Here is a 26480-nt window from a genome sequence, read left to right as displayed (position 1 = left end):
ACGAAACGAACAGTTGTAACAGTTTTGGACAGGGTAAAGTGCAAGTTGATCTATGCGTTGTGGCCATCCGGCTCAGCAGGACCGGTTCATAGCAGCTATGGCCCTGGGGATGAAGCTGTTCCTGAGTCTGGAGGTGCGGGCATAGAAGGCCTTGTATCATCTGCCATAGAGCAGATGGGCTGAATTGACCTTCTTCTGTGCCTTAGGGAAACATGGAAAATATGCTAGGAGTGATGTAAGAGGAGAGGTTGAGCGAACTAGGCCCGTATTTGCTGGAATTCAAAAGAATTGAAGGAAGTGAGGGGGGTGGAATCTCATTGAATTGTGCAGAATTCTGACAGGCTTGGGTACAAGGAGGACGTTTCCCTGGAGCAAGAGGTAACAGACTCAGGGTAAGGATTTAGATGCTTAGGAACATGGTGAGGATGAAACTGTGGAATTCTCTATTACAGAGGACAGTGGTAATCAAGTTGCCAAATATATTTAAGAAAGAGAGGAATTTTGAGGTATCCAGGAGGATGAAAAAAGAATGGGAATAAATATTAGTACAGATAATTTAGTGTGGCATGGCGGTAGAGTTGCTGTCGTACAGCACCAGAGACCCGGGTTCAATTTTGACTACAGGTGCTGTCTGTATGGAGTTTATACATATAAACTCCATACAGAAGCGGGTTCAATCCTGACCTTGAGTGCTCTCTGTGCGAAGTTTGCACATTCTCCCTGTGACCGCATGGGTTTTCTCCAGGTGTTCTGGTTTCCTCCCACATTCCAAAGATGTGCAGGTTTGTAGGTTAATTGGCTTCTGTAAATTGTCTCGAGTATGTGGTAGAACTAGTGTATGGGTGGTCGTTAGTTGGCATGGAACAAACTCAAAGTACTAGACAACCCACACCTGTTCCTATTTTCTATGTTCCTACATCTAAAGCATTTCTGACTTTTGGTTGAAGTCTTAGATACTTTTTAATTCACGTGGGTGGATGGATCAACAGAATCCTTGGCAGATTCATTGGACAACTGAGTGAAGAGCATGAGAATATCACTCAGAAGCTATGCTGAATGTGCTGATATTAAGTGGCAGGTGACAATGCACCTGAAGAAAAATTGCATGGTTTGTTAAATGTTGAATCTTAATTCTGCGGCCATGTTACAATTAGTTTTGTGAATAAGGCAGCCTTTAGATACATGGATAAATTCACTTGGTCAGCTGCAAGTGGTGGGATTTTTCAGATACACTTTATCAACCTAGAAATCCTATCACCTTCCTCTGAAGAACTTTAAGATACAATTGCATTTAAACAAAAGAATTATGTTAAGTATTTTATTTGAAGTGGCATTTTAACAGACTCACAATGTACCGAATATTGTCTTGCAGACCGACCATTGACTTTGATCTTAAATAAATGCGTTAACCTGGTAATATTTGGCGATTTTATATTCCATTGCTGCAGATATCATTCAAAATGCATGTATGCGGTGCTGTCTGTATGGAGTTTATACATATAAACTCCATACAGAAGCGGGTTCAATCCTGACCTTGAGTGCTCTCTGTGTGAAGTTTGCACATTCTCCCTGTGACCGCATGGGTTTTCTCCAGGTGTTCTGGTTTCCTCCCACATTCCAAAGATGTGCACTGAATGTTTATGTGTTTCCAGTGGTGTACGAGTAACAGAATAATGATTGTACCATTGCTTCTAGGGCCTTGGAGGCTTGCATTTGACACTAAGCACTCTTACAACTTCTTCCCAGTGTCACTTCTTTTCAGTTTGGTGTGTTCTCTGTCAACCTTGATGTACCGAACTTGCTTGCACCTCTCCATCTTATTCATGCAAATACTCAGGTCAAAGTATCAATAAATCGGGGTTTCTTCTCTATAGATCACTGAATATCAGAGCCATTGCTCCACAACAACCAGTATGTTGTGCTTTAGCGATCAGGTGTATGTAAATCTGGATCTCTGCCAGCATTCAACAAGACTCCGTCATTGTGAAATATTGGTTCAGGATTTAGCACTCAGTAATTAGGAAAACACTGTTTAGTTTAGTTTAGAAATGCAGTGCGGAAACAGGCCCTTCGGCCCACCAAGTCCACGCCTACCAGCAATCCCCACACACTTACACTGTCCTACTCATTAGGGACAATTTTACAATTCTACCAAGCCAAATAACCTATAAACCTGCACGTCTTTGGAGTGTGTGAGGAAACCAGAGAACACGGAGAAAACCCAAGCAGGTCACATGGAGAATGTACGAGCTCCACACTGACAGCATCTGTAGTCAGGATCACACCTTGGTCTGTGGCACTGTAAGGCAGCAACTCTACTGCTGTGCCACCGTACCACCCTATTATTGGAGTTTTGTAATATTATTGTTCAGTGCATGGTTATGTGACTGAGACCCTGCCTGACAAGAACGAGAGATCTTTCAGTCAAATCTGGATACCACCTTGAGTGCAGTGCAAAGTATAATGTTTTATGGTATTTGTGTTTTAAGAATGTGCAGATACAAATCAGGAGCAGTAGTCCATCCTTCTTAGCAACAGACATGCTCTCTAAGGAAATTGGTAATTATTTCAAGGACAGCCATTGTGAAGGTGTTGTGGCCCTGTCTACTAGACTAATTCTGCTCCTATAACTTATGAAATGATGAAGTCTGAAGAATGGTTCTGACCTGAAACATCATTTTTTATTTCTCCAGAGATGCTGCCTGACCCACTGAGTTATTCCAGCATATTGTGTCTATCTTCTGCAATGTTTCGACCACTTGCTTATCAAATATATAGCTATGTCTGCATCAGTAATATTCAAAGGCTGCTTCTATTGCTTTGATCAAAGAAATTACAATGGACCCACGACTTTTGGAGAAGAAACATCCTCTCCACATGTACTCTATCAAGTCTCTTGTGAATCTTACATGTTACAATGAAGTCACCACTCATTCTTCTAAATTCCAGCAGATTCAAGCTTAGTGTGTCCAGTCTCTTCTCATGAGGTAACTGTTATTCCAGGTATCAATCAAGTAAATCACATTTGAACTGTCTCAAACATTTTCATCCTTTTCTAAATAAGGAGACCAAAATTGTACATGACACTCCAAATGTAGCCATTGATGCCCAGTCTAACTGAGGCTCAAGATTTAAGAGAATCAAGAGTCAAGTGTGTTTTCTCTGCAACTGGCTGCTGGACTTCCTCACTGCCAGACCCCAGTCTGTTCGGGTCGGCAGCAACACATCGGACACCATCACGCTGAGTATGGGGGCCCCACAAGGATGTGTGTTAAGCCCCCTGCTCTTCACCTTGCTGACCCACGACTGCACACCCACCCACAGCTCCAACCACTTCGTCAAGTTTGCGGACGACACAACCGTGGTGGGTCTCATCAGCAACAACGACGAGACCCATTACAGGAAGGAGGTGAACCAGCTGGCCGCGTGGTGCACAGACAACAATCTCTTCCTGAATGTGGAGAAAACAAAGGAGATTGTTGTCGACTTCAGGAGAACGCACACCCAACACCCCCACCCACTGACCATCAATGGTGCTGCTGTGGAGCAGGTGAGCAGCACCAAATTCCTGGGGGTGAACATCACCGAGGATCTGTCCTGGAGCAACAACACCACGTCCATCGCCAAGAAAGCCCAGCAGCGCCTCTACTTCCTCCGCAAACTGAAGAGAGCGGGAGCCCCCACACCCATCATGTACACTTTTATCGAGGCGCCATTGAGAGCATCCTCAGCAGCTGCATCACTGTGTGGTTCGGAAGCTGCACAGCCTCCAGCCGTAAGACCCTGCAGCGCATAGTGAACACTGCTGAGAGGATCACTGGCGCCTCACTCCCAACACTCCTGGTCCTTTACACCACCCGCCTCACCCGCAAAGCATTGAGCATTGTGGGTGACCCCTCCCACCCCTCCAACAGCCTCTTCACCCTCCTGCCTTCAGGGAGAAGGTTTCGCAGCCTGAGGTCGAGCACCACCCGACTAAAGAACAGTTTTTTCCACCAGGCTGTCAGGATGCTGAACTCTCTCCCCTCCCTCCCTCCTCTCTCCCCTGCCCCCATTGGACCTGGACTTTAACACCCCACACACACGCACATCCAGCACCAGACACTTTTTTTAACACTGCTATGGACAGGCTTTGCACTACTGTTCATTATTTTTTATTGTAATATATTCATCTTCATCTTTTTTTCATTGAAGTGACTATATTTTATATTGATTGTTGTTTGCTGTGCCTTTTTAATTTTAACTTAATTTAATGCACTTTATTCCTCGGGATTGTGGGAAACGGTATTTCGATTTTCTGTCTGTGTAAACTAACTGAAAATTGACAATAAAGTTGACTTTGACTTTGACTTTGACTTGACTTGACTTTATTATCGTATGTACCAAAACCGAACAATGAGCCCTCATCTTTATATTGAATTCCTTTAGATCTAAACAAACACAAATATTAGGGGTCTTGTTAGTTTTTTAATTTTTGTATGAGTATTGAAATTCACCTCTGTGGTAGATAAAATAATTTTGCAGCCAGAATAATTACTGGCTATGTGCTTTATGGAACAGTTATTAATGGAGAATGCTAGGATTAGTCAAATATTTTTCTAAGATATTTTTCTTCAATTTAGGTTAGAGGTACAGCATGGGAATGGGCCTTTTGGCCCATCGATCACATGTACACCAGTTATATATTATCCCCCTTTTCCCATCCTACACACTAAGGGGCATTTTACAGAAGCCATTAACCTACAAACGTGCACGTCTTTGGGATGTGGGAGGAAACCAGAGCACCCAGAGTAAACCCATGGAGTCCCTGGAAAAGGTACAAACTCTGCACAGACAACACCCGTTTGAACCCCTGTCTCTGGTGCTGTGAGCCAGCTCTCCTGCTGCGCAATTATGCTGCCCTTATTGTTAGCATCGCTCATTTCAATCTTTACAAAATGGCTTACAGTTTTTCTAATGTGAAAGCAATTCATGTTTTTTGTACTTCCCGTCCTTCTTTTTGACAGCTCATGCATGGCGCTGTGGTTAAATAAAGCGTATTCAAAATTGAAGGGAAGACTGGGGAATTGCAAGAAACAGTCAAGATTTTGAAGTTGATATGATGCTGAGTATATGAAATATACTTTAAGCTTTTGCAATTTGATGCCTGTCTGTTTACTATGTTCACAATCTTCATCTAGTCATAACTAATAAATATTGTGGTACTATTTTAGATGAAGATACATTTTCTAAATGGCATCACAATAAATTGCATCAATACTTTATTTGGTTTAGTAACTACTTTTTTTCAGTGCTGCTGGTGATATTTTTCATATCGATCCTTATTCCCAGAGAAGCACATAAGTTCACAGCTTGTTCAGTGTTCTTGCACTCTGGAATGAATGTGCATATAGATCATAGCTGATATTAAGGTGTTCATATTCTTGAGGACAGAAGAATGTAAAACACTGAACAGATGATCTTTCTGATAAACTATGGTTGCATGTTACTACAATGATCAAAATTCTGCATGAATCTGACAATTTATTGTGCACGCATCTATTGAGATCCTAAATAATAATCCAGCTGTCATAATTGAATTCATAGTAATTGTGGTAAGTGTGCATTTTGTCAAAAATCATAGCCCGGTGACAAACTTACTTATTCATTTGGAAACCTGTCACCGTGTTTCAGTCATAGAGACATGAAGCTCAGAAACAGGCCTTTCGGCCCACCAAGCCTCTGCTGATCACCCAGCATGCATTTACACTAATCTGACAGTCATCTCCTTTCATTCATCCCACATCCCCTTACAGTAGCTATGTAACCTACCATGGAACAGTTTTGCAATTTATTTTGCCATAACAGGATATATGTTATTTATAACCTGGTATTAATTCTTTGAATGTTAGTTTTTCTTGATTGCGGTATCTTTTAAAGAAGTTTCCCAATCCAGTGTAACCAACTACTGTGGCAGCACTATGGTGCAGAGGTAGAATTGCTGCCTTACAGCTCTTGCAGAGACCCGGGTTCAATCCCGACTATGGGTGCTATCTGTACAAAGTTTGTACGATCCCCCTGTGACAGTGTGGGTTTTCTCCGAGATCTTCGGTTTCCTCCCACACTCAAGGCGTACAGGTTTGTAGGCTAATTGGGTTGCGTTTGTATACTTGGTATAAGTGTAAATTATCCCTAGTGTGTGTAGGCTTGTGTTAAATGTGCAGGGATCGCTGGTCAGTGCGGACTCGGTCGGCCGAAGGGCCTGTTTCCATGCTGTATCTCTAAACTAAACTAAACTAAACTAACAAACTAAATTTGCACCTCCACTTTTGTAGTTTGTTTTATTCAGATTTAAGACACAAATTTCAGATTGAACTAAATCACTTTGCATTTTTTAATATAGGACTATCTTATAATTTTACACCAAGGCTCCTTAACTACCACATCATAAATTAACCCTTTCTATTCGCAATATGAAGACAATTATTTATGATGTAAATAAATTACTTAGACGGGAATGGAGATGGGTTAGTTAGCGGGACCTTTCAACTCCTTGCGGGGGCTGTGCGGGTCGGTCGCTTCGGTAGGGGTCGAGCTGTCTGTCCGTGGGAGGGGCATGGGGGAAGAGAGGAAGTTTTTTTGCCTCCGTCACAGTGAGGGGGTGTTTGGAGTCACTGGTGATGGATGTTTGTGTTGGGGTTGTGTGTCTTGTGTTTTTTTCTTTTTTTCTTCTTCTTTTTTTCTTTTTTTTTCTCTGTGACTGCTGGCAAATTAATTTTGTTCGGTAAAACGAATGACAATAAAGCTATTCTGTATTCTGTAGGTTTGCTGTCAGTACCAAGATTGCTGGAGTTGCGTACAGTGAGGAAGGCTGCCAGAATATACAGTGGGTTATGGATCAGCTACAGAAATGGGGGGAAAATGGCAGATGGAGTGTAAACCGAGTAAGTGTGAGCTGTTGCTCTATGGAAAATCAAATGTAAGGGGAAGGTATTTGGTTAATAGCAAGACCATTAATCGTATTGACGTTCAGAGGTTTCTTGAGGTCCAGGTCCATAGCTTGCTGAAAGTGATAGCACAAGTAGATAGGGTGGTAAAGAAGGTGCAAGGTAAGCACACCTTAATTGGTCAGGGCGTTGAGTATAATAGCCAGAAAATCATAGTGTAACTATCTAAGACTTTGGATTGTTGCATTTGGTGTATTGCATGGAGTTCTGCTTGCCCCAATACAGAAAGGATATTTAAGCTATGGAGAGGGTACAGAAGATGTTTACCAGAATGCTACTGGATTAGGGGGTATTAGCTACAAGGATAGGGTAAATAAACTTGGATTGTATTCTCTAGAGTGTTGCAGGGTGAGGCGAGACCTGATCGAAGTTATGAGAGACATTGAGAGGGTAGACGGTCAGAACTTTTTTCCAAGGGCAGAAATGTAAAAGGCAAAGGAGCACAGCTTTGAGGTGAGAGGGCCAAAGTATAAAGGAAATGTGTGGGACAAGTCTTTTACACAGAGGATGTTGGGTGCCTGGAACACATTGCCAGGAATGTTGGTGAAGACAGACACCATAGTGGCGTTTAAGAGGTTTTTAGATAGGCATTTAGATATGCAGGGAATAAAGTGACATGGATTATGTGCCGGTAGATGAGATTATTTAATCTTGGCATTATGTCCAGCACAGATATTGTGGACTGCAGGGCCAGTTCCTGTGTTGTACTGTTCTATGTTCTATCAGAGAGTTGCGAATTTGTGGAATTCCCTGCCTCAGAAGGCAGTGGAGGGCGATCCACTGGATGCATTCAAAAGAGAGTTAGATAGAGCTCTTAGGGTTAGTGGAATCAAGGGATATGGGGAGAAGGCAGGAATGGGGTACTGATTGTGGATGATCAGCTATGATCACATTAAATGGTGGTGCTGGCTCGAAGGGCCAAATGGCCTACTCTTGCACCTATTTTCTATGTATCTATGTTCGAAGATCAGTTTCAAAAGAACCTGATCCCTTTTTGGTTCCTCAACATATTAATCTCACCATCTCCTATGAATTCCATGAATTTGTCTTGCATTATTCCTGTTTACTTAGTCACTGTATAAATAAATGTCCCTCGAGCTTTTTGTACTTTTTATTTGCCTCTCAATTTTTTAACCACAATTTTACCCAAACTCTTTCTTGTTCAAACGCAATGTTTGCATGGAAAGTTTACATGCTATAGGAAAGGGAAGGTAAGATAGACACAAAATGCTGGCATAACTCAGGGGTCTTGCAGCATCTCTGGAGAAAAAGGATTGGTGACGATTCAAGGCGAGTCAGTCTGAAGAAGGCTCCTGACATGAAACATCATCCATCCTTTTGCTCCAGAGATGCTGCCAGACATGACTTTGTGTGTCTATCTTTGGTATAAACCAGCATCTGCAGTTCTTCGTTTCTGCACTAGAGAGGAAGCAATTCTCTTCCCTGTGGACACGTAATGGAGCTAATCTCCTTTTCTCTATTTAATAAGAAGATGGTGATAAGCTACTTCATTCACGGTCTGTTTTTATGCAGGTAGCTAACATACGTTGAAGTTGAATTGACTGCATCTAGTGACTCTCCCCATACTTGGTCATCTGCATGTTTTGTGCTCTGGAGAATAAAATGTCTAAAAACCAAGTGATATCTCAGATAATATTAACTTGGTCTGCTTAACATTTAAATTTGAAGAACTATGGGAACTTCATGTCTGAAACTCTGGTTCAGATTACAGGAATGTTTCATTGATAAACTTTCACATCATTCTCCTGCGTTAGGAGAGACCATATTTGGAGTATTGTGTTCAGTTTTGGTCACCTTCCTAATAGGAAAGATGTTTTTAAGCTGGAAAGACTGTAGAGAAGATTTACAAGGATGTCATCAGGACCTGAAGGCCTGACCTATAGAGAGAGATTGGGAAGAATAGGATTTTGTCCCCTGGAGTGCAGGATGATGAGGGGTGATATTCCAGAGGTGTTTCAGAGCAAGGAGAATAGGTAGGGTAGAAGCACAAAGTACTTTACCCAGAGTAGGGAAATCAAGAACCAGGGGGTATAGGTTTAAGGTGAAAGGGGATAGATTTAATAGGAATCTGAGGGGTAACCTTTTCACATAGAGAGTTGCAGGTATATGGAACGAGCTGCCAGAGGAGGTAGTTGAGGCAGGAACTATAACAACATTTAAAATATTTAAAAGTTATTTGGATAGGTACATAGGAAAGGTTTAGAAGGATATGGGCCAGGTGTGACAATGTAGAAGAGGCACCTTGGTAGGCATGGGCAAATTGAGCTGCAGAGCCTGTTACCATGCAGCATGACTCTATGACTCGATGATCAGGAGATAAATGAAAGTGGATTATATGTGTTGTTTAAATACTATATAAGACAATTAATCTTCCTATATGGTCTCTAGATTTGGTCTCCAAATTTGAGGAAGGATATTCTTGCTGTTGAGGGCGTGCAGCGTAGGTTTACTAGGTTAATTCCCGGAATGGCGGGACTGTCGTATGTTGAAAGACTGGAGCGACTAGGCTTGTATACACTGGAATTTAGAAGGATGAGAGAGGATCTTATCGAAACATGTAAGATTATTAAGGGGTTGGACACGTTAGAGGCAGGAAACATGTTCCCAATGTTGGGGGAGTCCAGAACCAGGGGCCACAGTTTAAGATTAAGGGGTAGGCCGTTTAGAACGGAGATGAGGAAAAACCTTTTCAGTCAGAGAGTTGTAAATCTGTGGAATTCTCTGCCTCAGAAGGCAGTGGAGGCCAATTCTCTGAATACATTCAATAGAGCTCTTAAGGATAGCAGAGTCAGGGAGTATGGGGAGAAGGCAGGAACGGGGTACTGATTGAGAATGATCAGCCATGATCACATTGAATGGTGGTGCTGGCTCGAAGGGCTGAATGGCCTCCTCCTGCACCTATTGTCTATTGTCTATTGTCTATGACTGATTGAACTTGTGTCAAGGCAGAATTCGTGACAAATTTCCTCAGTCTCTCTTCAAATGTTTAAATCTATTCTTAATAATCAATCAATTACTGATATATTATTCCCCCCAGCACCCCCCCCCCCCACCCCACTCTACCCTTGTACCTTGACTATTCATTTCCATGAACATTTTTTCAGAAAATATTATCATTACTTCTGTCACCACAACTGTCAGTTTTTCATTTGCTTTTTTTCCTGGGTTATTTTGCGTAAACTTAATCTTTAGTTTAACATCGATGGGACTGACTTTGCATCCCCGCGGGGCTGTGGACTTTACATCTGAGCATGCGATTCCTTGCCTGGATCGACGCTCCAACGCGGCCTGCAGACTTTAACATCAAGGAGATCACAGTTTCGGGTTGAGACCGGTCGGGAGCTCCAAGCCGTATAACGTTCGACAAGCCCCGACCCGGGGTAGATCGCCCGGCACAGGGGAGCTGATAATACCCCCCCCCCCCCGATACAGGAGCTTGACCGCCCCGACGAGGAAGGCCTACCGCTAGCTACGGGAGTCAAGATCGTCTCGTCAACGGAAGGTTATAGGCCCCCGAGTGCTGGAGGACAAAGAAGGGGGAGATTGAAGTTTTTTTCCCCTTCCATCACAGTGAGGAATGTGGAGGAGTCTCTGTGGTGGATGATCATGTTAAAATGTATTTTGTGTGTCCTGTTGCTTTTTATTATTATGACTGTATGACAAATGACATTCCTTGTATGTTGCAAAACATACTTGGCTAATGAAGTATGATTGTGATTGTGTAAACATGTTTAAAAATTGTAATGGAACCATTCTTGCCTTGTTATGCAGAGCATGATAACTTTTTCCGTTTTTTGTATATATATATGTATGTATGTATGCATGTTCCCAAAATACAGCCAAAACGGTACAGGATAGCACAACAATTTTAGATCCACCTTACTCACCATTCGCCTGCAGTGTGCAGTATTATGTTTTGTTATATTTTAACAGTAATTCACTTTGTAAGTTTGAATAAACTTTACACTGTTAATGGGACAAGTCATTTTGATCTAATACTTCAGTGTACGGCGTCAAAATGGGAACCCAATGGGTCATATATGAGATCGCCATTTTGAGATCGCCATTTTGATCTAACATGGCATCACAACGGGGAGGGTTGCTGGGCCCAGCGGCGGTGCGTCTGCACAGCTGTGCCGGGAGCACCGGCGCCTGTCCTGGCGTGCCCTGCGCCTGACCTTCCTCCCGTGGTGCAGCGCTACGGGAGAGATAAGGTCAAAGAGGCCGGCAGGACGAACATGGGGCAGCGCCGTGTGCCCGCTCTCCTGGTGCTGGCTGCCACGATGGCCGCCCGGGTGAGTGAATGGCTCCCTCACCACGGCAGCCGCGCCTGCGCAGTTGGGGGTGGGTTGCCGGGCCCGGTATTTGCATGTGCGCAGTTGGGGGAGGGTTGCCGGGCCCAACACGTCCACGGGTCGTCCAGTAATATCTAAATATGTATCTGGGTATACTTTTAACATTGTGAGAACGTCATGTTAGCTCTTGTGATGGGAATGAATGCAAATGAATTAAAAAATAAAACATTTTATGATAATCTAAGAATAAAATGATGAAAAATGTCAGTGTTTGCATTTTTAAATGAGATAAATTGAATAGGGCTATTGAAAATTGAAGAATATTATGACCTTTAGTTGGACTGATAATACAGTCTTATTGAAGGTCATAATCTTCTTACAATGCTAGTAGTCTAGGACCTGCTTCAATTTCAAAATTTATAAAAGAGATTAATCATCCCCACACTTAGCTGATATTTTAACCTTGCATAGCAAATCTGTATTTCTCAAAACTGTCAAAGCAGGTAGTCCTCCCAAGATGTTGCTGTAGGATATATGTCAATCATTGAAACATCAAGGTGACTTTAAAGGGATAATGAATAGTATAGCTCTCATGCCTACCATCGGGTGTAATTTCATAGGGCACTCATATTGAGGGCAAGGGAAAAGAGCACCATCTTTGGTGTGATCTGTTTAAATGAATATGCTCATTATCATTGTTCAGCCATCTCCCCAGGGTCATTAGAATTACAATCTTTGGCATGATAAGATAACAAATATGCAGATATCAAACATGTCAGTGCATCTGTCCACCTAAAGGTTACATTTCATACTGCCAAATAAAATTATGAATAATTTACAGATTTGAGTGGAAGTCAATGTCATTTTAACATCTCAAATGTTGAATGTTGGGATTCATCATGATCTGGGTGTCCTTGCATATAAATCATAGTAAGTTAATGTACAAGTCCACTGAATGATTAGGAAAGCCAATGATATATTTATTTTACCAATATAAATAGCTCATTTATATTGCAGTTATCTAGGTGTAGCTGATCAATCTTGTGGATGCGTAAATAGGGTGAGGTAAAGGAGGACAGAGCGATTAAAAAAAAATAAAAAAAAATAGCAGTGCTGGAACTGTGAGTTGTGGAAGCACTGCGATTGCTGGAAATCTGAAATAAAAGACCCCCAAAATCTCCTGGCACGCAGATTCACAGCATTCTTCTCTCTATTTGGCACTTCAACAAAGGACATGTTTTGGTTCCTTTTAAAATGCAATGATCACTGCATCATTTTTATCCCCTTCACTCTCCTCTGACATTATATCTACCCTCTCTCCATCTAACTGCCTGCTGTGTTTTCTCTCTCTCTCTTCTAATCCTTGTCTCTGTAGCTCCATCATTCCCAAACCATGGCTGCACCACATCCCAGTCCCAAAGAATTCTAAGCACATGTTACTGATGTTGTTCCACTCTCCTTTGCTGTCTTTGTCTTCATTCACCATCACTAGTTCCAGACATCACTAATTACTAATGCAAAATTGGTATATTGGTTTATTATTATTATTATTATTATTATTATTATTATTATTATTATTATTATTATTATTATTATTATTATTATTATTATTATTATTATTATTATTATTATTATTATTATTATTATTATTATTATTATTATTATTATTATTATTATTATTATTATTATTATTATTTACTGTGTAAAACTTTGCATGTTATCCAGTCAAATCATAGAAACATAGAAACATAAAAAATAGGTGCAGGAGTAGGCCATTCGGCTCTTCGAGCCTGCACCGCCATTCAATATGATCATGGCTGATCATCCAGCTCAGTAACCTGTACCTGCCTTCTCTCCATACCCCCTGATCTCTTTAGCCACAAGGGCCACATCTAACTCCCTCTTAAATATAGCCAATGAACTGGCCTCAACTACCTTCTGTGGCAGTGAATTCCACAGACTCACCACTCTCTGTGTGAAGAAATGTTTTCTCATCTCAGTCCTAAAAGAATTCCCCTTTATCTTTAAGCTGTGACCCCTTGTTCTGGACTTCCCCAACATCGGGAACAATCTTCCCGCATCTAGCCTCTCCAACCCCTTAAGAATTTTATTCACAAAATGCTGGAGTAACTCAGCAGGTCAGGCAGCATCTCGGGAGAGAAGGAATGGGTGACGTTTCGGGTCGAGACCCTTCTTCAGAATTTTATATGTTTCAATAAGATCCCCCCTCAGTCTTCTAAATTCCAGCGAGTATAAGCCTAGTCTATCCAGTCTTTCTTCATATGAAAGTCCTGCCATCCCAGGGATCAATCTGGTGAACCTTCTCTGTACTCCCTCTAAGGCTAGAATGCCTTTCCTCAGATTAGGAGACCAAAACTGTACACAATACTCCAGGTGCGGTCTCACCAAAGCCCTGTACAACTGCAGCAGAACCTCCCAGCTCCTATATCATACATGAGTACAACCTAATCATACACAAATACAACGGCAAAAATTACCAGAGTGCAGAATATAGTAGATCTACACAAAGTGCTGGAGTATGCTACAGTGTTATGGTTTTACAGTTACAAACAAAGTGCAGATGAAAAGTAGAATGCAAAGGCCACGTTGAGACATGTTGGGAGATTGGGACTACATCCTTGGTTTTTAAGGGAACTATTCAGTAATTCAGTTTAGTTCAGAGTTACAGCACAGAACCAGGCCCTTCGGCCCACCGAGCTCACACCGACCAGCGATCCCCACATATTAACACTATCTTACACACACAAGGGACAGTTTACACATACACCAAGCCAATTTTCCTACAGACCTGTTCGTCTTTGGAGTGTGAGAGGAAACCGAAGATCTCGGAGAAAACCCACGTGGTCACGGGGAGAACATACAAACTCCCTACAGACAGCGCCCGCAGTGGGAATCATGCTTCGGTCTCCGGCGCTGCAAGCGCTATAAGGCAGCAACTCTACCGCTGCGCCACCGTGGCCGCCCATTGTCAGTAGCCTGACAATAGCGAGCAAGAAGCTGTTCCTGAATCTGGTGGTAGGGGTTTTAAGTTTTTGTATCTTCTGCCTGAATGGTGAGTAGAAAAGGGGGAATGGCCAGGGGCTAGGTGAACCTTAATTATGTTGACTGCTTTACCAATGCAGCTGGAATTGTAGATGGAGTCATTGGGGAGAGGTTGGGTTATGTGATAGTCTGGGCTGCATTCACAAGTCCCTGCAATTTCTGTTGCGAAGCAATTGCCAAATGAAGTTGTGATGCATCTTGATAGGATGCTTTCTACGGTACAACTGTAGAAATTGTGAAGAGTTGTTGGAGACATGCTGAATTTCTTTAGTCTTTTGAGGTGTGCTTTCTTGGCTGAACCATCAATGTAGTGGGTCAGGACAAATTGGTGATGATATTTATGCTTCGGTTCTTGAACCTCACAACTATTTCCACTTTGGCGCTGTCAATAACGACTATGCACACCACCTCATTTCATGAAGTAAATGCCACTGTGTTATTAAGCTCTCCCTTTCCTTCCTGAATCCATCTCACCATTGTTTGAGATCTGGCTCAATAGGTTGGTGTCAAATGCAAATTTGTAAAAAGAAGTAGAGCAGAACTTGGACAGACAGTTATAGACAGTACAGTAAATGGATAAGAGCACATCCTCATTGAGCACTGGTGTTGAGAATTATTGGAAGATATTTTGTCACCCATCTTCACTGATTGCGATCTATGTATCAGGAAGCCATGGATCAACTTGCAGAGAGGATGCCTACTCCTATGTTCAGTGGTGTAGAGATGAGCTTTGTTGGTTTAACAGAGCTAGTGTTAATAAATAAGAGTCTATGTTAGTTTAGTTTAGAGATACAGCATGGAAACAGGTCCTTCGGCCCACCGAGTCTGTGCCGACCAATGATTCCCACACACTAACACAGACACACTAGGGACTATTTACAATTTTAGTAAAGCCAATTAACCTACAAACCTGTACATTTTTGGAATGTGGGAAGAAACCAGTACACCCAGAGAAAACCCATGCAGGTCACGGGGAGAACGTACAAATTGCATATAAGACAGCACCGGTAGTCAGGATCGAACCCGGGTCTCTGGTGCTATAAGGCAGCAACTCTACCGCTGCGATGCTATGCCACCCTATGTAGGTGCTCTTGTTATTCAGATATTCTGGATTGCCAATCTCATTCACTCACTTTGCTCCCTGAGAAACAACCATAATACTGTCATCAAATCTGCTGATCGGGGTTGTATTGCTGTTGTTTTTGGACGAGACATCTACCTCACAGAGGCTGAATGTTATCTCAATCGCTTCATAACTCCCACTGGACCAACAGAAGTCATGTAAACTGCATTCCTTTGATCTCCACTCTATCCTAAACTTTCTCTTTGTTTCCCCCTCTCCTCTTCCTTTACTGGAATTTTTAACAAAGTTGTTTTTTATTACATTTTCAATTCTGACAAAAGGTCATCAATCTGAAGGTTAACTCTGTTTCTCTCTCCATGGATGCTGTTTGACTTGATGTGCACTTTGAATTACAGTAGCTGATATGGTGTCGGAGAAATTACTGAGTCCAACAATTTCCCACAAGCAACAACATGACAATCTTCGTTAAAAATATTAATTTAATAGATAAATATTGGTCTAGGGCTAGTTACGTGCTCCTCTTTAAAATAGGGTAACTTGAGCATTACATCAGCAGGCAGGGCCTTAGTTTAGCTTTGCATTCAACAGTGCAGCTTCATTCAGCAGTGTCCAGAAAGATCAGTTTAAATGTTTGTGCTCACATATTTGGACTTGGACTTAATGAGCAGATAGGTAAGTAGTTGGACATAATTGATAAGGCATATTGTCATGTCATTGCCAGTTAAAGACTGTTATAATTATTACAGTACACAACATTAGTTAAACAGAGCGTTAAGATTTCAAAACAGGGCACAAAATTGTGGGAGTAACTGGGCGGGTCAGGCAACATCTCTGGAGAACATAGATAGATGACATTGTGGGCCACGACCCTACCCGAAACATCACCTATCCATGTTCTCCAGAGATGCTGCCTGACCCGTTGAATTAATCCAGCACGTTGTGTCCTTTTTTATAAACCATCATCTGTAGTTCCTTGTGTTGGAAAGAACTGCAGATGCTGGTTTAAATCGAAGATAGGCACAAAATGCTAGAGTAACTCAGCGGGACAGGCAGCATCTCTGGCGAGAAGAAATGGGTGACGTTACGGGCTGAGACCTTCTTCAGACTGACTTCTTTGTCCCTTCTGTAGTTCCTTGTTTCGATACTGTAAGATTTTAAGTTCATTTTCTATCCCTGATTGTGATCCATCTTCTAATTTGAATGCTTGTTTAAAAAGAGTCAGAAGCTCCTTATCTTGGAGAGGTGGAGTTAAGGTTCAACTTCAGTTGTTAGTTTGTAATGTTCTGTTTTTGCCATTACGCCCATCTGGAAGGATTCAGTGTTGCATGAACACTGAAGGCAGGGTTATGATAAAGATATGAATTGAATGTTAACAGGCAGGGATGCACCAAGTCTCAAATCCCATTCAGTGTCAAATCTATCACAAAGGAAAATCACATTTGCTTTGCCTAGTGTAAGCATTTGTTTATACCATTCTCTGTAATTTACTAAGATGTGTTGCTTCATGAAATAGAGGCTGTAAGCACTGGAATAGAATCAATATACATCATATTTACTTGTGCCCTATCTTACATGTGCTTTTGGTCAATAGCTGAGATGCAATTAGACAATTATTTCTCTTGGAGCAAAGTGGTTAACACACCCACAATTGACCACATTTGAAATGTAGGGTTGCAATATGCAATGTAAGCGTTTTAGTTCAGGCACTCTTTTATCCACATCCAATCCGAACTGAAAAGCAGAGAGTTATTTTCTGACTCCAGGCCACTGATGTGCTGGTTTATTTTATGATTCAGAGACTGACGAATGTATGAATTGCTTCCCTATCTTGAAAAGCACTATATCTGATTACTCCCCCTTGTTTGGAATAGTACAAAGTTATCCCTGGAATGACTGTTGTAACGTGAATTTAAATAAGAAAACTATGATTGGTTTGTTTTTGTTATTTAGGTACCTTGACTAAAATATCAGTATCAGTGAATAGTGAAAGTCAGGTTGTCACCTGGAGCCTCCACACAAAAAAAGAACAGTTTTTGTGCTTTCATGTTGGGATTATTATTATTATTTCATGTCATCACACAACTGTTTGCCAATAGCGAGCGAATTTTAGTGCCATGTCTTTGCCCTCTGCAAGATCCTTGGGATTCATCCTAATTAAATTTCTACTTTCACTTCCCTTTCGACTTTATTTCTAAATTCTAGTTAAAACTCGATTCTAAGAAGCAAAATAAATATTTGTCCCAACAACCAACCCATATGCAACCAAAGATACAAATAATTCGAATTTGGATCTGCTGTTCCAATTTTACCAATTATTGTGCTAAATTTACTCCCAATGTCAGTTTAAGGATGTGTAGGCAACAATGAACTAATTTACTGTTGGATAAATGGCAAAGAATTCATCGCACCGTTGATAAAATTTGTTCCAACAAATGTTCACCAAAACCTCCAATGTATCATAGCACAAATACTTTGTGTTTTAATAGTAATCTATGCATAAATGTGAAACCTATCCTAGGACTTAAAAAACCCCAAACATACAGCTGGAGCAAGTCAACAGATTAGGCAGCATCTGTGGAGGGAAAGTGATGTTTTGGTTGGGACCCTACAGTAGGACTGTGAATGTAGAGGAGAGATAGCGAGTATAAAGAGGGGGGAGGGAGTGGTGAACAGGGGCTGACAGGCGATATGTAGAACTAGGTGAGGAGGAAAATGATGGGCAGATAATGTGCATTATCTTTTTGCTTCCACAGATGCTGCCTGCCTGAATTTCATTGTCTCACAGCTGATACAAAAACAATAAAGAAAACTTCCCATTGTTTTGGAAGACAAACCAAAGCACGGGAATGTCCAAGAATAAAACTAGTCTGCACCTTTGCCTTTCTAAGGTTCTGTTGTGATTGAAGTAAGACTAGTGAATTTGTATTCCAACTCTTGACAAGTTGTTTTATTCTTTCCACGGTGGCGCAGCGGTAGAGTTGCTGCTTTACAGCGAATGCAGCGCCGGAGACTCAGGTTCGATCCTGACTACGGGTGCTGCACTGTAAGGAGTTTGTACGCTCTCCCCGTGACCTGCGTGGGTTTACTCCGAGATCTTCGGTTTCCTCCCACACTCCAAAGACGTACAGGTATGTAGGTTAATTGGCTGGGTAAATGTAAAAATTGTCCCTAGTGGGTGTAGGATAGTGTTAATGTACGGGGATCACTGGGCGGCACGGACTTGGAGGGCCGAAAAGGCCTGTTTCCGGCTGTATGTATATGATGAATTAATGTGGCTGTCATTAAGGTTGCAAGCACTTTTGGCTCCTCTGTGGTTTCTTGATGTATGTAAGATATATAGAAACTTTTGAGGATTTTGACTCATCCAACATTCAAGTTTTAATTAATAATGACCTAGAAAATCATATATGTATCAAAGCAATTGGTGCACAGTTGAAAATTAATCACGTTGATGCAAATAATGTCAGGGGCTCTTCACTCAAAGAAGACTACGTTTTCACTAATGCTAAGGACTTTAAATAGGCCTTAATTAATTAAGGAGGCAATCATATGAAACCAGCACTCACACTCAGAGTGTTGCACGATGCTCCATAAGCTCATTGCTTGCTCTTCATTGCATCTTCATGGCATTTTGAAACACTTTTCCAGCAACCTGGATAGAGTGGATGGGGAGAGGGTATTTCCACTAGTGGGAGAGTCTAGGACTAGAGGTCATAGCCTCAGAACAAAAGGACATACCTTTAGAAGGGAGGTGAGGAGGAATTTCATTAGTCAGAGGGTGGTGAATCTGTGGAATTCATTGCTCCGGGCGGCTGTGGAGGCCAAGTCAATGGATATTTTTAGGACGGAGATTGATAGATTATTGATTAGTACGGGTGTCACGGGTTATTGAGAGATGGCAGGAGAATGGGGTTGAGAGGATAAGATAGATCAGCCATGCTTGAATGGCAGAGTAGACTTGAGGGGCTGAATGCCCTAATTCTGCTCCTATAACGTATGAACTTATGAACCAAAGATGACTTCTGGTGGCCACTTTTCCCGACCTAATGCTTTTCTTTTTGCATGAGAGAGAGGTACTCCAGAAACTGCAGGCACCCTCACTTTCAACTGTTCACCAACAGAACCACCCCGTGTCACTTCTGCTGATCTCTGCCACATGTCACACTCTGGTCACTGCTCTGTTGACAAGCTCTTCTCCAAAACTCGAACTTTCTTCCCCATAAGCCAAGGGGAGCAGATGCATAGACCATCTGTATTGTACCAATCCCCAGACTGCTGAGATTCAAATAAATTCACATTCTTCATGATACCTCTGTAGCAAACTCACACCAGCTGCATCCGGCCTAGCCCCAGAATTACCCATTCTGGATAGCCAAAGGTATCATACGAGAAGTGTCATCCTATTTTTAAACGGTGGCACAGCAGTAGAGTTGCTGCCTTGCCGCGGCAAAGAGCTGGGTTTGATCATGACTACGGGTGCTGTCTGCATGGAGTTTGTACGTTCTTCCTTTGACCGCTTGGGATTTCCCTGGGTGCGGTTTTCTCCCACACTTGTACATTGTAAATTATCCCTAGTGTACAGGATAGTGCTGGTGTTTGGAGATTGCTGGTCGGCGTGGGCTCGGTGGGCAAAAAAAGCCTGTTTCTGTGCTGTATCTCTAAACTAAACTAATTGTCAGTTCCACAATCTATTTTGTATTCCAACACTTCCTTTGACATTAATTGTTGGCATCCCTATTCCCTATTCTGTGCAATATTAGCTACTAACCTCCTAAGATCTTTTTCAATAAACCTAGGTGCACTCCCTCTGTCCTAAGGGTTCAATGCATTAGGCATGGTGAACTGAACAACAGCCTCTAGTTGCTGTGAGTTTTGATGGTAGTGTGCGCTTGTGCCTTGAAGTGCTGGCAAATAAACTCCCAGCTGTGCATCTCAGTGCTTGAGTAGTGGGAAAGTTGACTGCTAACCAGTGTTGTTCTTGAAAAATATTATCAATGCACATGGAATATTGCTGTTTATCAACCAGTGCAAACAAATGCTGTGATCTTTTGTGTTTAAATGGTTCAAAAGCCAAGCGGAAATATTTGAACATTTTATTGCTGAAATAATTGTGCAAATATCTAGACCACATTTTTTTAACCTCTCCTTCTCGTCCATCATTTTATCCCTGTGGTGGCACAGTGGCGCAGCGGTAGAGTTGCTGTCTTACAGTGCCAGAGAAACGGGTTTGATTGTGAATATGTGGTGCTGTCTGCATGGAGTTGGTACGTTCTCTCTGTGACCTCATGGGTTTTCTCCGGGTGCTCCGGTTTCCCTCCCACCTTCCAAAGACGTACGTTTGTAGGTTAATTGGCTTCGGTAAAAATTGTAAATCATCCCTAGTGTGTGGTGCGTGCTAGTGTAAGGGAGTTTGCTGGTTGGCGTGGATTTGGTGGGCCGAATGGATTGTTTTCTCACCGTATCTAAACTAAATTAAACTATCCCTGTGATTTCAAAATCGATAGTTTCTATCCAGCTATCTGAAGGCAACTCTGCAACATAAACTGTCAGCACAATGGTTGTAATAAGACTGATTAACATCTTATTGGAGAATGAATCAGAGAATGAGTACTGTCACAGCTTGGGTAATGTTAGATGAAGCATAACATACATCTATGTCTGAAATTGTAAATTTTAATCAAAATTTTAATTACCACACAAGCTGGATGGGATCTCTATCTAATTAATTTAAACATGGCTTGACTGCACTGCTGAAGTTGTTTACATCTACAAATCCCTCTTTGTCACTGACCTATTGTGCAAAGCTAAAAAAAATCAAAGTTAAATAGCTTTGTGTTTTGTGAGAAATTATATTTTGTATTTCATTGTGTCATCTCACACCTCAAATAAAACAGAGGCTTACAGTATATCAATGGCTATGTTCCAAGCCATTTCATTTCCTTCCTCAGGATATCACTGAAAATGTTTGACCATTAGAAGTTCTGAAGTGTATATCTTCATGAAATACTTTATTACGGTTGCCTCTGTAAAAGCTACTGTAAGAAATCATGAAGACTGGAAGCCTTAATGTTTTGAGACAGCAGATAAAACATTACCTTGTGCATTTGTGTTTACTTGCTAGTGTATATTTCCTTCTAGTTATTTTGATTTCTTCAAATTATCTGCTTCAATATTTTAGCCTGAGCTTTGAAGTCTATCAGATGAATACAGTATTTCTCTTCAATTAGAGACCTCAGCTATACTGCAATCACACTGCCTGGTGCCAACTGTGAAAAGGGAACTAACTACTTCTGGAGAAGAATTTTGAATAGTTATTACTGTTATGTTGAACCAGTAGCTATTATCACCCTATTTTGTTGTGTTTAGTGTCACAAAGCTACTTGAGCATGAGTAAATAAAAGAAAATCCAGTTTCTATATTGCTTTGCTGTCATTATGCGTTGTAGATCCAAGACGTGAGAAGAATTTGTGAGGCACCGTCAACATAAAATTCAATTCAATAGCAATGTAGAATATGAATAGTTCTCATATCTTTTTTGTTGTACACAATTTTCGAGTGCAACATAGGAGTAGAAAGCCTGTTGATGTGGGAGCTATCAAAATGTAGAAATGTGTACTTTTGATTGATTGAATGATACAGCATGGAGACGTCCTTTGGCTCATTGACACCATGCCTCCCATCAATCACTTGTTCACACTAGTTCTATGTTATCCCACTTTCTCATCCACTCCCTGCACATTAAGGGCCCTTTTAACAGCGGTCAGTTAACCTACAAACCTACATGTCTTTGGGATGTGGCAGGAAACCCAGAGCAGCTGGAGGAAATACAAGCAGTCACAGGGAGAATGTGCAAACTCCACACAGAGAGCACTCGAGGTCAGGATTGAACCCGCTTCTTGAACGCTGTGAAGCAGGAGTCCTATCAGCTGCACCACTGCTGAAGGACAAAGAAAATGTACATCTCACAAGGAATAATCTCATCAGTACCATGGAATGTATGAAGTTTTTAAAATAATCTACATGATGCTTCCAAATATTGATGAACTGTTTTAATTTTGTGCAACTAAGTTTGCAATTAATAAAATTAAACTCTTGTGCTTCAAAGTTTCCGTGAGATAGAATCAACAACAACAATGTGGGTTTATCTACTGTTTCGTTGGAGTCCAATAAGGCAAAGCAAAAAATAAAGAAGAACAGTGGTGTAGCGGTAGAGTTGCTGCCTTACAGTGCCAGATGACGGAGATCGATCATGACTATGAGTGCTTTCTGTACGGAGTTTGTACATTCTCCCTGTGACCACATGGGTTTTCTCCGGGTGCTCCGGTTTCTTCTCACATTCCAAAGACGTGCCGGTTTGTTGGTAAGTTGTCTTCTGTAAAATTGTCCCTGGCATGTAGGATAGAACGAGTGTATGGGTGATTATTATTCAGCATGGACTTGGTGGGCTGAAGGTCCTGTTTTCATGCCGCTGCATATCTCTAAACCAAAACCTAAAGACAACATTGCAAAAGTGAAGTAACCCCTCACTATTGTTTTATCACTATTGTTATTTTTAATGGATAAAATAAATTAAGGACAATAAGCAAAATCACACTAAACGTCCAAAATTAACGAGAGTACTTGTGAGTCAACATGGATGTAATTAGCAACAGCACCTACTTCTGCATTGCTAGGCTTTATGAAAAGGATTTCCTCTTCTGCTCTGCCCTAAGTAGGGCAGTGGGGAGAGGCTACCTGGAGATAATGTAAAGGAATAACGAGAAAGTTTTTTTTCACACAGAGAGTGGTGAATCTGTGGAATTCTCTGCCACAGAAGGTAGTTGAGGCCAGTTCATTGGCTATATTTAAGAGGGAGTTAGATGTGGCCCTTGTGGCTAAAGGGATCAGGGGGTATGGAGAGAAGGCAGGTACGGGATACTGAGTTGGATGATCAGCCATGATCATATTGAATGGCGGTGCAGGCTCGAAGGGCCGAATGGCCTACTCCTGCACCTATTTTCTATGTTTCTATGTTTCATAGAGAGATATTAAGGCAAAGAGGAGCATTGCAATTATACTACCAAGGAACATGAGACTAGGTAGTGAACATTTCTATAGGCATACCATTAAAAAATAAATCATATTCAGTATGGAAAACTAATTTCAAGGGTAGTGTATTGCCGCAAGAGTCCCAGCACTGTTTGGTAGCACATCTTCCCTGTCCCGCCTGCAACTGGTCCAAAACGCCGCAGCGAGACTCCTGACGGGTACCCGTAAAAGGGACCACATCACCCCGATTCTGGCCTCTCTCCACTGGCTCCCTGTACGGTACAGAATCAACTTCAAGCTCCTCCTATTCACATATAAAGCCCTAAATGGACATTCCCCCCCCCTACATCAAAAATCTTCTAACCCCCCTCTCTAACTCCAGGTCCCTCAGGTCGGCCGACTTGGGCCTACTCACTATCCCACGGTCTAGGCTTAAGCTCAGGGGTGACCGCGCTTTTGCGGTTGCAGCTCCTAGACTGTGGAACAGCATCCCTCTCCCCATCAGAACTGCCCCCTCCATCGACTCCTTTAAGTCCAGGCTCAAAACCTATTTCTACTCCCTAGCGTTTGAGGCTCATTGAGGAGGCGCTGTGAACTGTTTGCGTGCTACTGCATGTTTCATTTTTTTTATTTAGTACCTAATCAGATGTACAGCACTTTGGTCAACGTGGGTTGTTTTTAAATGTGCTATACAAATAAAATTGACATTTGGTATCATGTTCAGCTTAGACAATGTGGGCTGACAGGCCTGTTCCTCTGCTGTACTCATAGAGTCATAGAGTCCTACAGCACAGAAAGAGGCCCTTCAGCCCATCGTGTCCGCGCCGCCCGTTACCAAACACAGTCTAATTTTAATCCCATTTTCCCGCATTTGGACCGTAGCCCTGAATGTTGTAGCATTTCAAGTGCCCATCCAAATGCCTCTTAAACGTTGTGAGTGTTCCCGCCTCCACCACCACCCCAGGCAGTGAGTTCCAGACTCCAACCACCCTCTGGGTGAAAATGTTCTTTCTCACATCCCCCCGAAACCTCCCTCCCCTTACCTTGTATCTATGTCCCCTCGTTGTTGAACCTTCCACCAGTGGAAGAAGTTCCCCGCCATCTACCTTATCCATGCCCCTCATGATCTTGTACGCCTCGATCATGTCCCCTCTCAGCCTTCTCTGCTCCAGGCAGACATACTGTTTTATGTTCTAAATTATCAAAGTGATCTGAATGTACAGAACACTAAGACCTTGATGTTGGTTAATAAGGCCAGAGCATGTTAAAAAAAACAACCCACAAAGCACTGAAGTAACTCAGCGAGTCAGGCAGCATCTCTGGAGAACATAGATTGGTGATGCTTTGGATTGGGATCTTTCAAACTGACAAATGAAGAAGAATCCTGACCCGAAATATCTCCTATCCAATTTGTCCATAAATTTTGTCTGACCCGCTGACTTACTCCAGCACTTTGTAATTTTTATCTGTAAAACAGCATCTTCAGTTTCTTGTTTCTACAGAGCATAGTCAATCCAGTTTAGTTCCTTAGGTATAAACTTTAAAGATGTACGAGTTATTCTAAATGTTAATCCTTGACTAGACTACCCTTGGAGTCCTGTTTACATTTCATGTTTCCATTGTAAACACATAGAGAGACAATGGCAAGGTGTTAAAAAAAAAAACAAGACACAAGGAAGATATCAGAAATACAGACTATAGCTCTCAAGAGGAAAAAATGGATTTAGGTTATTCTTGCCAAGTGAAGTCACAATAGAGATCTCTAACATTATTAACGTTATTGATAGAATTGTTCCAGCGAGCAGGTTTTCACTTGTGGGGAAGAGCAAACCCAAAGGTTATCATTGGAAGAAGGTCAGAAAGAAATCAAATTGGGAGTTCTGAAGAAAGATTTACCCAGTGAGTGACAAGAAATATTATAGGGAACAGAGGAGGTGAATTATACTGAGGCACTTAAAGGCAGGGAGCATGAAATAGATGACTCTAGGGATGTTAACATGAGGAAGCGTGGGAGGGGAGGCTTGGGTGGAGAATCAGGGTGAATGGCCTGTTTTTGTGCCCTGTATTCTTTGTAACAATGATGTGTGCTTAGTGTGGCTGGAGAAAGCAAAGGTTTATACTACAGAACAAGAACACCACAGGGCTTTCAGCTTATCCTGTTTATGCTGGCTCTACGCCAGAGCAATCCAGAACTAATTCTGCTGTCGCCCTGTAGCTATTTATCTTTCTCTGATTCAAATATTATCCAGCTTCTGCTTTAAAGATGCAGTTATCACTGCCTTAATCACACACTGTGGCAGAATTTCCAATGCATCAATAAGCACCTAACTAAAGATGTTTCTACAGCTAAGAAAATATATATTTTTCCAATGGATACCTTGTTAACTTGTATCTTCTGACATTCATTCCAGTTATAACACAACTCTGACAAGGTGGCACAGGCTATCAGTACTGATCACACATGGAATTGAACCCTGTGTTGATAAACACCTTGGTTGATGCTGGTTCATTATCAAAATTATGATTAAAATTAAAAGTTTGCTACATTTAGCTGTTGACATTTCTCACCGTGAAGTCCATTGTGAGACTCACTGAAGTTTCCCAGACTTATTCCCATCTAACAATGACTCAAGATGCTAAATGGATTTCTCCCAAGCTGTAAAAAAATTCTGATTGTATCATTTAAATATTTTTCATTAGCATTTAGCAGCATCGAAAATCCTGATGCAAGGCTTCGACCTGAAATGTTGACAATTCAATTCCTTCCCCACAGATGCTGTTCGACCCGCTGAGTTCCCTCAGAAGATTGTTTGTTGCTCCAGACTCCAGCATCTGCAATCTCTTGTGTCTCCATTGAAATATATTGTCAGCATTGGTGGACTGCAAAGCTGGGGTAGGGTTTATTTGTGTGTAAATATTTTCTGAACAGTTTTGCAACGGAGCTTTCTCTGACAGCGGCAGAGATGCTGCCTTACAGCGCCAGAGACCCAGGTTCGATCCTGA

This window comes from Rhinoraja longicauda, chromosome 14 (assembly GCF_053455715.1).
Source record: "Rhinoraja longicauda isolate Sanriku21f chromosome 14, sRhiLon1.1, whole genome shotgun sequence".
Classification (NCBI taxonomy): Eukaryota; Metazoa; Chordata; class Chondrichthyes; order Rajiformes; family Arhynchobatidae; genus Rhinoraja; species Rhinoraja longicauda.
This window is presented reverse-complemented; position numbering follows the sequence as displayed.